We start from the raw sequence: 13,902 nt of genomic DNA, 5'->3' as shown, positions 1-13,902 counted from the left end.
GATCGAAAACGTGGTGTGTGACAACGGCAGCAATCTCATTTCCGCTTTGAATTTAGGAAAGCTGACACATGTACCCTGCATGTCACATGTGCTGAATCTAGTCATTCAAAGATTTGTGTCAAAGTACCCAGGCTTAGAGGATGCCCTGAAGCAGGCCAGGAAGTTGTGTGGGCATTTTAGGCAGTATTACACGGTCATAGCATGCTTTGCCGATATTCAGCGGAGAAACAAGTTGCGGCGAGACGCCTGATTTGCGATAGCCCGACTCGCTGGAATTCGACCCTCCTTATGTTCTCTCGCCTGCTAAAACAGGAGAAAGCCATCACCCAGTACCTCTACAACTACAGTAGAAGGACACAGTCTGGGGAGATGGGGATGTTCTGGCCCAACAACTGGACACTCATGCGAAATGCATGCAGGCTCATGCGGCCGTTTGAGGAGGTGACCAACCTGGTGAGTTGCAGTAAAGGCACCATCAGCGACTTGATCCCGCACGCTTACTTCCTGGAGCGTGCCGTGCGTAGAGTGGTGGATCAAGCTGTGGAGGAGTGTGAACAGGAACAGTTACGGGAGGAATCGTTGTGGGATCAATTCTCATCAGAACCAGATGTTTCCTCAACACCTGCGGCAGCACAGAGGGGGAAGGAGGAGAAGGAGGAAGAGTCATGTGGGGAAGAGGAGTCAGACTCGGATGATGAGGAAGGTGTTTCTTTGGAGGAAGAGGAGGAGGCGCCAGCAGATGAACAACCACAACAGGCTTTGCAGGGGGCTTGTGCTGCTCAATGTTCCTGTGGTATTTTCCGTGGCTGGGGGGAGGAGGAGGATTTACCTGAAGTCACTGAGGAAGAGCAAGAGGAGATGGATAGTACGTCTGGATCCAACTTTGTGCAGATGGTGTCTTTCATGCTGTCCAGCCTGTTGAGGGACCCCCGTATGAAAAAAAACTCAAGGGGATTGAGTTGTACTGGGTGCCCATGCTACTAGACCCTCGGTATAGGCACAAAGTGGTGGAGATGTTTCCAAATCACCTGAAGGCGGAAAAGATGCAGCACTTGCAGAACAAGCTGGCAACTATGCTTTACAATGCATATAAGGGTGATGTCACGGCACAACGCAATAAAGGTACCTCTGCCAGTAATCCTTCCCCCATGTCCATGCAGGCAAGGTCAGGACACTCCAGCGATCTCATGGTGATGTCGGACATGCGGACATTCTTTAGTCCAACGCCTCGCCTTAGCCCTTCTGGATCCACCGTCCACCAACGCCTGGACCGGCAGGTAGCTGACTACCTGGCCTTAAGTGTGGATGTACACAATGTGAGCAGCGATTAACCCTTGGACTACTGGGTGCACAGGCTTGACCTGTGGCCAGAGCTGTCCCAATTTGCCATCCAACTTCTGTCTTGCCCTGCCTCAAGCTTCCTGTCAGAAAGGACCTTCAGTGCAGCTGGAGGCATTGTCACTGAGAAGAGAAGTTGCCTAAGTCACAAAAGTGTTCAGTACCTCACCTTTATCAAAATGAATGAGGCATGGATCCCAGGGGGCTACTGCCCGCCCCAAGACTAAGTCAGTCCCCACACACAGCATCTCTGCCTGCACGCCGTGTGACTGACTGCCCCAAGACTAAGTCGCTCCCCACACAGCACCTCTGCCCGCAGGCTGCTTGACTGCCTTCTCCGCCACCACCAAAAGGGTCCAGGACTCCAGGTGGATTCCTGAATTCTTAAGGCATGTACACGCACCAGAAAAATTATTATTTATTATTACAGGCAGGCATGTACACGCACCAGAAAAATTATTATAGCGGCCGCTGCTAGCAGCTGCTATAATTATTTTTCTGGTGCGTGCACATCCCTGCCTAATTTTTCTGGCTGCATTGCAGCTGCAACAACAAAACAAAAGGCATTTTTCTGGCTGCACTGCAGCTGCAACAACTAAAACAAAAGGCATGTACATGTGCCAATTCCCCTTCGTGATCTTTACCTTGCCGCGGTGAAGGGGTTTGCGTATCACAATGAAGCAATGACCGCCAGCTATATGAGTGTCTCGGGGGGGGGAGGGGGGACGGGGGGACACCCAAGAAAATAAGGTTGTTGCTTCATTGTGGACAGACCAAATTTGATCAGCTGGACAGTCACTGTTGTTCTATCATTGAGCTACCACAGCCCGGCGACCATATGGGCTTGAAAACCGCCACAGCCTGCACTCTCGCTATGGTGCGCACCGGTTCAGCATGGCCATCACTACACAAACAGCTGTTTGCGGTGCGATACACAGTGACCTTGGTGTGTCAGTGTGAAGCAGTACTCTAATTACACTCCCTGATTGATGTATGCACATGCAAGATGTTTGAAAGCACTTTAGGCCTGCAATTTAGCATTCAATGTGATTTCTGCCCTTAAAACACTGCTTTGCTTCAAATCCAGATTTTTCCCCGGGACTTTTGGCGTCTATCCCACTCATCCATGCAAAACTCAGATGTTAGACCCCTTGAAACATCTTTTCCATCTTTTCCATCATTTTTATTGCCAGCATAAGTGTTTCTAGTTTTCAAAGTTTGCCTCCCCATTTAAGTCTATTGCAGTTCGCGAAAGTTCACGCAAACTGAACTTTTGCGGAAGTTTGCGAACCCGGTTCACGAACCTAAAATCGGAGGTTCGGGCCATCTCTAATCCCAAATACTGGTGCATGTTCATACAATAAATGACATCAGAATTGCAAGCTTACAGTCTAGAGGGCAATAGGTTGGAGGCATTAGAGGAGGAAATAAAAGGACAGGTCAGATGACGCAGTAAACCTCCATTGCTATCTATAGCAAATTATAGGCTTGTTTTGGAATAGAGTTGAAGGCTTCCAGCATCGGAGCACAATGGACTAGCTGTGGGAAAGCATTCCAAAGGAAAGCTGATGATGGTGAGAAGTCCCAGATGCGGGAGTGAAAGGAGGTGACTAACCTAGAGGACAACAGGGTCTCTTGGGAGGAACAAAGGTTCTGGGTGGGATTGGCATCTGGATATTAGTGAGGAGATGTAAAGCAGTAACAACTTGCGTAGAGCTTTAAAAACCAACAGAATCCCCCATGTACAAAAATACTGTCATCACAAGAGGTAAAACTGTATGTAGTTCCCCCAATGATATAGCATAACAGTACCTCCTCCTGCCAACAGGGTTAAGTCCACTAATCCCTCAGATGTGTACGATTTTTTAATTGCATAGTTACATGTCATCCTGAGTCTGCATGGCAAGACCTTGCCGTTGGCTTGGTCCCCACTAGATGTGTGACCACCATGCACTAGCCACCCACAAGGCAGCCTTCTACAATGAGTTTTAACTCCTGTGATTGCTGTATCTTTTTGCGTGAGAGACACTGTTTTTATTGTATCCTAATTTATGCAGGATTGGACCAGCCTGTGGTTTGTCCCTGGCAGCAGAAATGGCAGTGCTGATTCATCTTGCGTTTTTTTCCATTTATGTTTTTTAGCTTTGTATGAGGAGATGAGGAATTAAAAAATTGTCTTAAGTTTACAGCGGAAAGAGCGGGGGGGGGGGGGGGGGATGGGGTTAGGGGTGTTGGTTATTGCTGGATATCCGTAGAAGGAGGGCTCAAGTGAGAACAGGTTTGGGTGTCAGCAAAAATATCCAATATTTTCCAATATTGTATCAAAATTAGCAACTGACAATTTTGGAATATCAGTAAGTAATGTTACTGATATTCCACTAAGTAACGGCTTTCCCCGGGGCACAAATTACTGTGGCACCCTTTTTAAATATACGCTCATACTGCCACCTACATACTGGAGTCTAAAGCACAGCAGATGACACTGGCCTCAATTCACTAAGCTTAACTCCTGTCTTTAATAACTCTTCTGAGCTATTTTACAGTTATCACCATGGTGATGTAATTGTGATAACTGTAAAACAGCTCAGAAGAGTTACTAAAGACAGGAGTTAAGCTTAGTGAATTGAGGCCACTGTCAAACAAAACCCAAACATTATGTTAATTTATATGACTGAAGGGCACAATCCATGGGTTATTAGTTCTGTATTCAGTTACACTTTAAACTATGCAGCACACACAGATATGAGGATCTTCCCCACCTATATGCTGTACATTCAGCATGACCAGGACATTGTCCACTAATATTGATGCTGAGACGAGGAAGAGATCAGTGATCACCAGCATTAAGCGGAATATACAAGTGACGTTTTGCACTTAAGTTCCTGACTTGAATAGCTTGTGTGTGACCTTGTCTTTACTCCAAACAAAATAACTCTGCATTGCATTTATTAGTGGTCATTAGTATTGCTGGCTTTCTTGACACAGCTGATGCTCTTTGGTTCTTTAGAGGCGCCTTAGCATTAACAAATACCCTTAGCGCTGGCAATTCAATTCCCTTTAATGTCTTATGGCTCCTAAGAGAAGGACTACAATTAGATGCAGATCAATAGATAATAAACACTAATATACGTGTCTATCTTTATTCATTTTTTCAGTGGAACATAGATGCTGAAAAACGACATATTGCACTGTAATTTCAAAGCTGGTCTAAAGTCAAAAATGAAACCCTAATTCAATCCAGTTGTATATTTATTAACAGTCTCTAAATGAATACTTATAAAAACAGAAACTTCTAATCCAATGAAGAGGTGAAATAACCCCATGTCATTTCTAGTGTATCATACAGGGGCGTTGATAGGATCCTAAGAGCTCTGGGGCACTTTGGGCACTCCAGTCAAAAAATGGGTGTGGCTATGCACCAGAATGGGAGTGTGGTAATTAAAGATGGCCCAAACCTCTGTTCTTAGGTTCGCGAACCTTCGCCAAACGTTTGATTTGCGCAAACTTTCGCGAACCGCAGTAGACTTTACTGGGGAGACAAACTTTGAAAACTAGAAACACTTATGCTGGCCACAAAAGTGATGGAAAATATGTTTCAAGGGATCTAACACCTGGAGAGGGGCACGGCGGAGTGGGATACATGCCAAAAGTCCCAGGGAAAAATCAAGATTTGACGCAAAGCAGCGTTTTAAGGGCAGAAATCAGATTGCATGCTAAATTGGAGGCCTAAAGTGCTTTAAAACATCTTGCATGTGTATACATCAATCAGGGAGTGTAATTAGTGTACTACTTCACACTGACACACCAAACTCACTGTGTAACGCACCGCACACAGCTGTTTGTGTAGTGACGGCCGTGCTGGACTGGTGCACACCATGGCAAGATTGCTCTTCCTCACTGTAACAGATTTTCTGATTATTGGTGATCTGCAGTATCACCAATAATACAGATGCTATACCTGATTATGTAGTGATCTGCAGAATCACCAATAATGAGAGTATAGCGAGACACAGGACAACCAGATGTAAAGATAGGTGTTTGGTGCAACAGTAATACAGATAGAGATACCCACTCCCCAGAGGAGCTAGTAGAGGGAGATATCTCTATAGAACACAGGGATCAGCATTCCAGCAAGCCGGAGATGCAGATGAACTAGTAATCAGTTCACCCGAGAAGCGGGTGGTGCACAGTAAGACAATGTATACTGATCACCCATGGAGCGGGTGATTAAGACTGTACTGCAGCTACTGGTCACCTGAGGAGCAGGTGATTAAGACTGTACTGCATCTACTGGTCGCCTGAGGAGCAGGTGATTCAGACTGTACTGCAGCTACTGGTCACCTGAGGAGCAGGTGATCAAGACTGTATTGCAGCTACTGGTCACCTGAGGAGCAGGTGATTCAGACTGTACTGCAGCTTCTGGTCACCTGAGGAACAGTTGATTAAGCTGTACAGAGAATCCCTCACCAGGGACTAGGCTCACTGGTGAGGGCAGGAGAGTCAGACAAGCAGATTCGGCAACAAACGGACAGATACGGTACAAAGACAGAAGGCTAAATCAGAGTAGTGTTCAGGCTGAGTCGGCAACAGGATCAGATAGGCAGAAGCACAGAATCAGTAGGCAGAAGAGTAGTCAAGGCTAGCAGAAGGTCATAACAAATAATACAATTCAATTAGTACTTTAGCTATCAACAGAATCTGACTAAGTGTGGATCCCTAGCTCCTGCTGGTTCTAGCACACTTTGGGATCTGACTAAAGGTCTGAGTGCTAACACGCAGCATTTGCAACAGCAGACGAGTAGCTAATGACAGGCAGGTCCTATATATACTGAGAGTGCCCCACAGCACCGCCCCAGTCACTCAGCCAATCAGGAGCACTGCTGGAGTCAGCTGACCGGCCGATCAGCTGACTCCCCTTCTATTCGCATAAAGGTCCTGTCTCCTGGCACGCACGCGCGTAGCCCTCAGTCTATGTGCAACTGAAGGACCAGGCAAAACTCCACCATGAAATTGCACGGCGGAGGCCGCCGTCTGAGACGCGGAGACAGCCGTCATGCCGCTCACTGCTGGGGCGGCATCTCCGCTATCTATTACACTCACTCAGTGATGTCAGGTAATGTCTGATTGCCTTATCAACTTTCGATGGTTCTTTCTCTACTATTGTTAAAGCTTACATTTTTTTTTTTAAAATACTTGTTTTGCTTTCTGTTCAGTAGTACCTGCAACGAGAATAATTTATGCAGGGCAAGTCTGCCATTGTGAGTGACCACGTGGTAATGGCCGGGGAATCAGGGTTCGATTCCAATCTGGAGTGGGTTTTTAGAGAAATAATTAAGACCTGGTATCTTCCACTGTGGTGTCCCAATGGCCACAAATTTACGGAAAGCCTCAGAGTCCACCAGCTGGTATGGTAACAGCTGGCGAGCTAACAGTTCCGCTAAGCCAGCTGTCATACGCCGGGCAAGGGGGTGACTGGCAGAAATTGACTTCTTCCGCTCAAAGATTTCCTTCACGGAGACCTGGCTGCTGTGAGCAGAGGAGCAGGAACCGCTCAAGGTCAGAGGCAGAGTGGAGGAGGGTGGCTGTGAAGGTGCAAGGGAGAAAGCGGCTGAAGATGCAGCACCTCAAGGAGGAAGAGGAGAAGGAGGGTGGCTTTTCTTTTGTGTGCTGCTTTTGCTCAGGTGCTCTTCCCATTGCAGTTTGTGCCTTTTCTGCAGGTGCCTTCATAAGGCAGTTGTCCCTACATGGGTGTTGGCCTTTCCACGGCACAATTTTTGGAGGCAGAGAGAACAGATGGCATTGCTCTCATCTACAGCAGACACACTAAAAAATTTCCAAACCGCTGAGCTCCCCTGGGGCGATGGCACTATGATGACATCAGCAGCTGACATTGAAGGGCATGTTGGCTGGTGCTGGACACTGCCACCAGCTGTTTCTGATGACGAGCTCCCCCTACTTCTTTCAGCAACTCGTCTCCTCCTACTCCTCTCTGGCTCCCCCTCTGAACTGTCCCCTTGGTCATCTTGTCTCTTAGGATCCCACGTGGTATCTGTATCATCATCATCATCATAATCATCCTGCCCAGCTTCGCTTGCCTCAGACACCTCCAAAACTGCACCAACAGCAGGTACTTCATCAATCTCCTCCTCACACGTTACGTCCATAGTGTTGCCGGCTAACTCAGACATAGGAGGTGGTGTAACCTGCTTAGCGCCTTCACCTTGCTGTAACAATAATGGCTGTAAATCAGTTAATTGCCCACCAATAAACTCCTGTGAAGTGTCAAATGCAGCGGATGTGGTGCTTGTAGTAGCGCTGGTGGCTGCGGAAGATGAGGTGTTCTGTGTTATATAGTCAACCACGTCCTGACAATCTTGGGAGTTGATGGGACGTGCCTTCTTCTGAGCACTGTATATTGGTCTAGGGCCTCACGAAATCACATCAGCACGACCTCGCAAAGACCTGCCGGGTGGCCTTCCTCTGTGTCTGCCTCTACCTCTGCCTCTACCTGTTTTGTCCATTTTGTCCATATAGAGGGGTATGAAGTGAAAGGTATGCACTGACTTGACTAATACAATGTGCAGTCACACAGGTGCAGATAACAGGTATGCAAGAAGTGGTATATCACACTGCATGCACTCACGTAGGTAGGTGGGTGAACAACAGGTAGGTATATGCAGTGATGGGTATTACAATGTGCACCTGTCAGTCACACACAGACAGGTACCGGACAGGCAAAGTGACATTGCGTGCACTCAGCTCACGTAGGTAGGTGGGTGCACTGTGAACAACAGGTAGGTATATGCAGTAATGGGTATTACAATCTGCACCTGTCACACACAGACAGGTACCGGACAGGCACAGTGACACTGCGTGCACTCACGTCGCTAGGTGTGTGCACTGTGAACAACATGTAGGTAGGTATATGCAGTGATGGGTATTACAATGTGCAACTGTCACACACACAGTCACTGAATGTGCTGGGCCTGGCTAGCAGTGGAACACACAGTAGGAATTACCAAGGCTGTCTATGCAACACAAGTGTCAGTGGGACACACACACACATACAAAAAATAATAGATCACAAGAACAAAATTAGCTCTCAAAAGAGGTGTTGTGGGGTGCTTTTTTAGCAATAAGAATCAGCAAGGAGCAAGCTAAGAAGCCTACAAGAGCCTAACTAAGCTTTCCCTATGAGAGGCTGCAGCAGCTTTCCCTTCCCTAATTATGGCAGGCACACGAGTGAGTGAAAAGCCTGACGCTGCCTGCCTTTTATAAGGGGGGGGGGGAGTGGCTCCAGGAGGGAGTGTAGCCTGATTGACTACAATGTGCCTGCTGACTGTGATGTAGAGGGTCAAAGTTGACCCTAATGGTGCACTATGGGGGCGAATACAACTTCCGGTAAAGTTTGTGGTTCTCCGCGATCGCGAACCCCGGAAGTTCACCGGGAACCGTTCGCTGGCGAACCATTCGGGCCATCTCTAGTGGTCATGAGTGGAGACAAATTTACATGAACTTAACAGTGGTCTAAGTAGGCTTGCCCACTAAGATGTTGGATGAAGCTCCCCTCTCCATTTATAAAAAAAAAAAAATGGCAGCATGTCAAATAAATAGGCAGTGTTGGCAGAGTTACCTAGGTCCTAAAGAGGAGCCGTCAGCCATACTATCTCAGAAAACAAAACACATATATAACTAGATAAATACTTGCTCTACTTACATAACATATGTATTGCACTGTCCACGTTTTGATTTTAGTGATTTTTCTACAGTAAAAAAAGAGAAAATCAGTCTTAGCATTTCCCATTTTAACTGTGGCTATTTTAACCCTCCTGGCGGTCTATTAAAAACCGCCAGGGAGCAGCGCATCCTTTTTTTGAATTTTTTTTTTTTTTAAATCATGTAGCGAGCCTAGGGCTCGCTACATGATAGCTGCTGTGCAGCAGCATCCCCCTACCCTCTTCGATCGCAAATCACGTTCAAAGAACGGGATTTCCTGGAGGGCTTCCCCCGTCGCCATGGCGATGGGGCGGGATGACGTCACTGATGTCATGGACGTCGTGACGTCTAAGGGAGTCCCGATCCACCCCTCAGCACTGCCTGGCGCTGATAGACCAGGCAGCGCACGGGGTCTAGGGGGGGACTCTACGGCGCAGCGTATAGCGGAGAATCGGCGCAGGGCGGCGGCGATCAGTGTGCTCACACAGCTAGCAAAGTGCTAGCTGCATGCAGCAAAAAAAAAATTACGCAAATCGGCCCAGCAGGGCCTGAGAAAACCTCCTGCGTGGCTTACCCCGAACTACGTTTTGGGTTACTGCCAGGAAGGTTAAAGCCAATCCTGAAGTTATTTCCAACCTTACTCTCCTCTGCCTGATTGTGTATGCATTGCCCGCCCTCCACTCAAATCAGGCTGCATTAGTTAAGTCTAAAGGTAAAGTAGAGAAGCAAAAAAGGACAACACAGCATGTCCTGCAACTTCCTTTGTGCGTACCAAATTTTGTGTGTACCAAATAACAGTCAGGTAAACTGGGGAATGATCATTTATCAACAAGTGATTTTAACTTTGGCATTGCCTGGGTAGCATCCTATTTTTGATTTAATGCTGTCAGTTACACTTAGGCTGGCTGCTCTGGCTTTCTGCTGAACACACTGGCCTGCTGCCAGGTTGTCTGGCACCCCCCCCCCCATAGCATTCCCTGACCTTCTAGTGGATCTCTTCCCATGCTTCCATGGGCCTCCCATTGGGGCACCACAACTCTCAGCATTCCCTCATAGAAGAACCACAGCTTCTTGTATGGCCCCATAAAGGCACCACAACACCCAGCATGACACTACAGAACCCAGCATACCCCATTGACGCACCACAGCTCCCAGCATGCCCACCATTGAGGCACCACAGCTCACAGCATGCTCTATAGATGCTCCACAGCTCTATAGGGATATGCTGGGAGCTGTGGTGCCTCTATGGTGACATCCTGGGAGCTGTAGTGCCTCAATGGAGGGCATGTTGGGTGCTGTGGTGTCTCTATGGGGGCAGGCTGGGTGCTTTGGTTCCTGTATGGGGGAATTCTGGGTGATGGGGTGCCTCTATAGGGCATGCTGGGTGCCGTGGTGCCATGCTTGGTGCTGTGGTGCCTCAATGGGACATCTATTAAACAATTCATAAAACTAACTATCCCTTAGAGGGATGATACTTTGCTTCCAGCCGTGGGACAGACCCTCCCCCTCTCTTTAGTGCAGCTGTGTTCTGTACAACCTGCCTACAGCTCTTGATGCCTATGACATGACATGCAGAGATGGGAGATGCAAAGAGATAGGCTGCTCAGCATGTGGCTACACTGAAGAGAGAAGTGAGGACCCATCCTGCCACTGGAAGCAGGCAAGCTATCACAATCGGTTGCCACCACTGCTCTTCTATATGGGGGAAGGGGGGGGGGGGGTGGAGTATGCACCACATGGAGCACTGTGATCTTGTGGGAGGATGAAAGGGTTTTTTTGTGAGGCCCAGCTGGCAGGGCTTTCCTGGGGAGAGTGCCAAATTCTAGTTATGCTTCTGGTCATGGTCTAATATTACTACCCCAATATACTGCAATATTTTTGGGTAGGAGCCAGTGCTCCTATCAGTATATTTTTAGGATGTAGAACAGGGGTCCCCAAACTTTTTTGGTTAGGGGCCTTGTTAACATACTTTAGACTGCTGGGGGCCCAGAGTATACATAAAATGTAGAAAACATTTCATGGAGCCTAGGTAGTGTAAACTATTACCTGTTAACATGTGCAGCCCTTATGTCTCCCATTTAACCAAATCTGAGTATGCCCCTCAACACAGCATGTGAAGATAGTGTGTCCTGCAACACAGAGGAGAACTCCTCCGGAGGAGAAGCAGCCATTCATGTGCCCTCCAAAGAACATCTTTGCTACAGACAGTGAAGAATACCTAGGTGACAACCTGCAGTCCAATTGGACCCATGTGCATGGGTGGTGCCAGACTGCCAGCACTGCTATTCTGTATGTGGGTAATGGATATTTAAAGAAGCAGTGGGCCACATCTATTGCTAATAGATTTAGAAGTGTAGGGCTGGTTAAAAAGCCTCAGGAGGCCACATTTGGCCAGTGGGCCTTAGTTTGAGGACCACTGATGTAGAAGGAAACTGGAAAGCCCACAACAAGAAAAACACATGTTCATGGAGAGAGCAGAGAGTGCTGATTGAATTTTGTTCCTCGGACAGCAGAACAGCAAGTTTTTAATACTACAACCTTTGCCACTATTCATTGTGATGTTTCTGAGAAATGACCGCTTGAGCCACAGAGCAAATGCATAGAAATTCTTCATTCAAAAAGGCTGGAGGGAGGCAGCAATGGTCATGGGGATGGAGAAAGCCCCAGGTAAGTATCAATTCTTTTACCCCTCCATCTTAGGTTCTCTTTAATAAAGCAGAAGGAGGCCGACCCAATGTATGTAAGGTATGAATCTCACTCAATGTCAAAAAAGTGCAATAAATGTGGGCACAGGTTCACTTTTTTTAAGATTTTCAATTTTATATTAACATTTCACTTGGAATCGGGCTATACATAAAACATGTATTGTATATATAAATTGTGTTGGCTGTTTTACTGGTTCAAACTATAGTTTTTAACCATAGTTATGACTGTTTTATACTTTGCTACAAATGTACTGTACATGTTGGGATCCAGCAGGTATAGGACATAAAAAAACAGCAATAATAACAATCTCTTAGCCAGCTGTAATTCATTGAAGCAATTCATATGTGCATCCAAATGTGTTTTCCTTGGCGCTATAAATATTACACATACAGTTGTATAAGAAAACTTCAATAAGATCATTAAATCACATTTCCACCATATCTGCCCCGCTGAAGAACTTCTCGGGAAATAGATAAATGTGATCTTTCAACATCCAGTGAATCATCCTTTGGAGCTGAAGTTGCAAACTGTAAATGGGATAGTTTTTATATCTCAATGAATCTACCAAAGGCTCAAGAATGATACTAAAATAAAATATCGCTAAGACCTTTCAAAACGAGAGTGAAAAGTACATTATTACAGCGCTCTCACAAAACGCATGATGTACAGCGCAGATTGGATGAGCAACCTTAAGCACTTGAGCTGTAGCTGAACTACATCTTTCTGTAAGAGTGGGTTCATTGGCACTTTAATGAAAGGGCAATATGAATATTTGCAGGTTCCCTCTCCCTTGCAATCTTATTTTTATATCTGGTGGATGAAATAAAACAAATCTGATCCTTTCAGAACACCGGCCAAATCTGTGTAACAGACGTTAATAGGAGCTGATGATGTTGCCCTTGTAATTTGTGATGTGACAAACATTGAACAGTGCACAGTAAATCTTTCACAATTACCAACTACTGTTATTTAGTCTTTAACCTCTTCAGGACCATAGGTTTACACAACCCTAGTGACCAGGCTATTTATTACAAATTAGGGCTCTGCAGCTTTAAGTGCTCACTGCAGAGCCATACAAGGCAGCACACAAGTGATCTCCCCCACATTTCTTTTCTGCCACCAGCAGAGCTTTCTGTTGGTGGACTCTGATTGCTTCCCCAATGTTTATTTATTTATTTCTATATTTATTTATGTATTTGTTTCATAAATATACCTATTTTTAGTATTATTTTTTTTTATCCCTCCCTCCCCCTGCCAGCCAATCACTGCGATCGGCTGTCATAGGCATCAGCCTATACGAGCCGATCGCTCCTGTGTCTCCCAGGGGACAGCCAAGTGACATGGCTCTCCCCAGTATAGCGCTGCCGTAGATCACAGCGCTGTACAGTGTAAATAGACTGTAGAATAAATGTATTCTCAACAACGCTTGGTGAACTCAAAGGGTTCCCTCACCTGGTGCAGCCCTCTTTAGCTTGCACAATTTTTGTTTAGTTTATTAGCATTTTGTAAGTTTTTTTGAGTACACAGAACCATTGATGTAAATCTCAGCGATTTACACTTTATCAATGTCCCTGCCACTCCCTCATGAAACATCACATGATATTGACACCCTTTGGACAATTTCAACAGACCGATAACACTATAAACAGATGTAAAATTCTTTAATTTGCTGTATATCAGCTTTATGACACAACAACCCATTATACCAGATTTACTAAATAATGTACAGCAAAGTGGTAATCATAAGTTAGTCAGCCTGAAGCACAAGCATAATCTGATGTAAACAATGAGCTTATATCACTAAGGTTCTCCAAGACTGGAGACAGTGGAGAGTGGAGAATTACTAGAGACAGTAGATAATATAAGGAACAGTGGCGTAACTCAGGAGCTTAGGGACCCTGTGCGAGTTTTACATGGTTCCCCAAGCACTTTATTGATATGGAACTCCAAAATCTATCAATGATAGTTGCAGCATCAGAAATGTGTATTTAGAGTAAGGAAACAGTTTGTTAAGGATTACCACTATGCAATGTACATAGATAGGTGTTCATTACCAGCATAGTATCTATGAAAAGCTAATACAATGAATAAAGGAGGGCCCCTAGTGGGCCCCTCTGGCCCAGGGGCCCCAGTACGGTCGAA

The sequence above is a fragment of the Hyperolius riggenbachi genome, chromosome 8 (assembly GCF_040937935.1).
Source record: "Hyperolius riggenbachi isolate aHypRig1 chromosome 8, aHypRig1.pri, whole genome shotgun sequence".
Classification (NCBI taxonomy): domain Eukaryota; kingdom Metazoa; phylum Chordata; class Amphibia; order Anura; family Hyperoliidae; genus Hyperolius; species Hyperolius riggenbachi.
Note: the sequence above shows the minus strand (reverse complement) of the source record.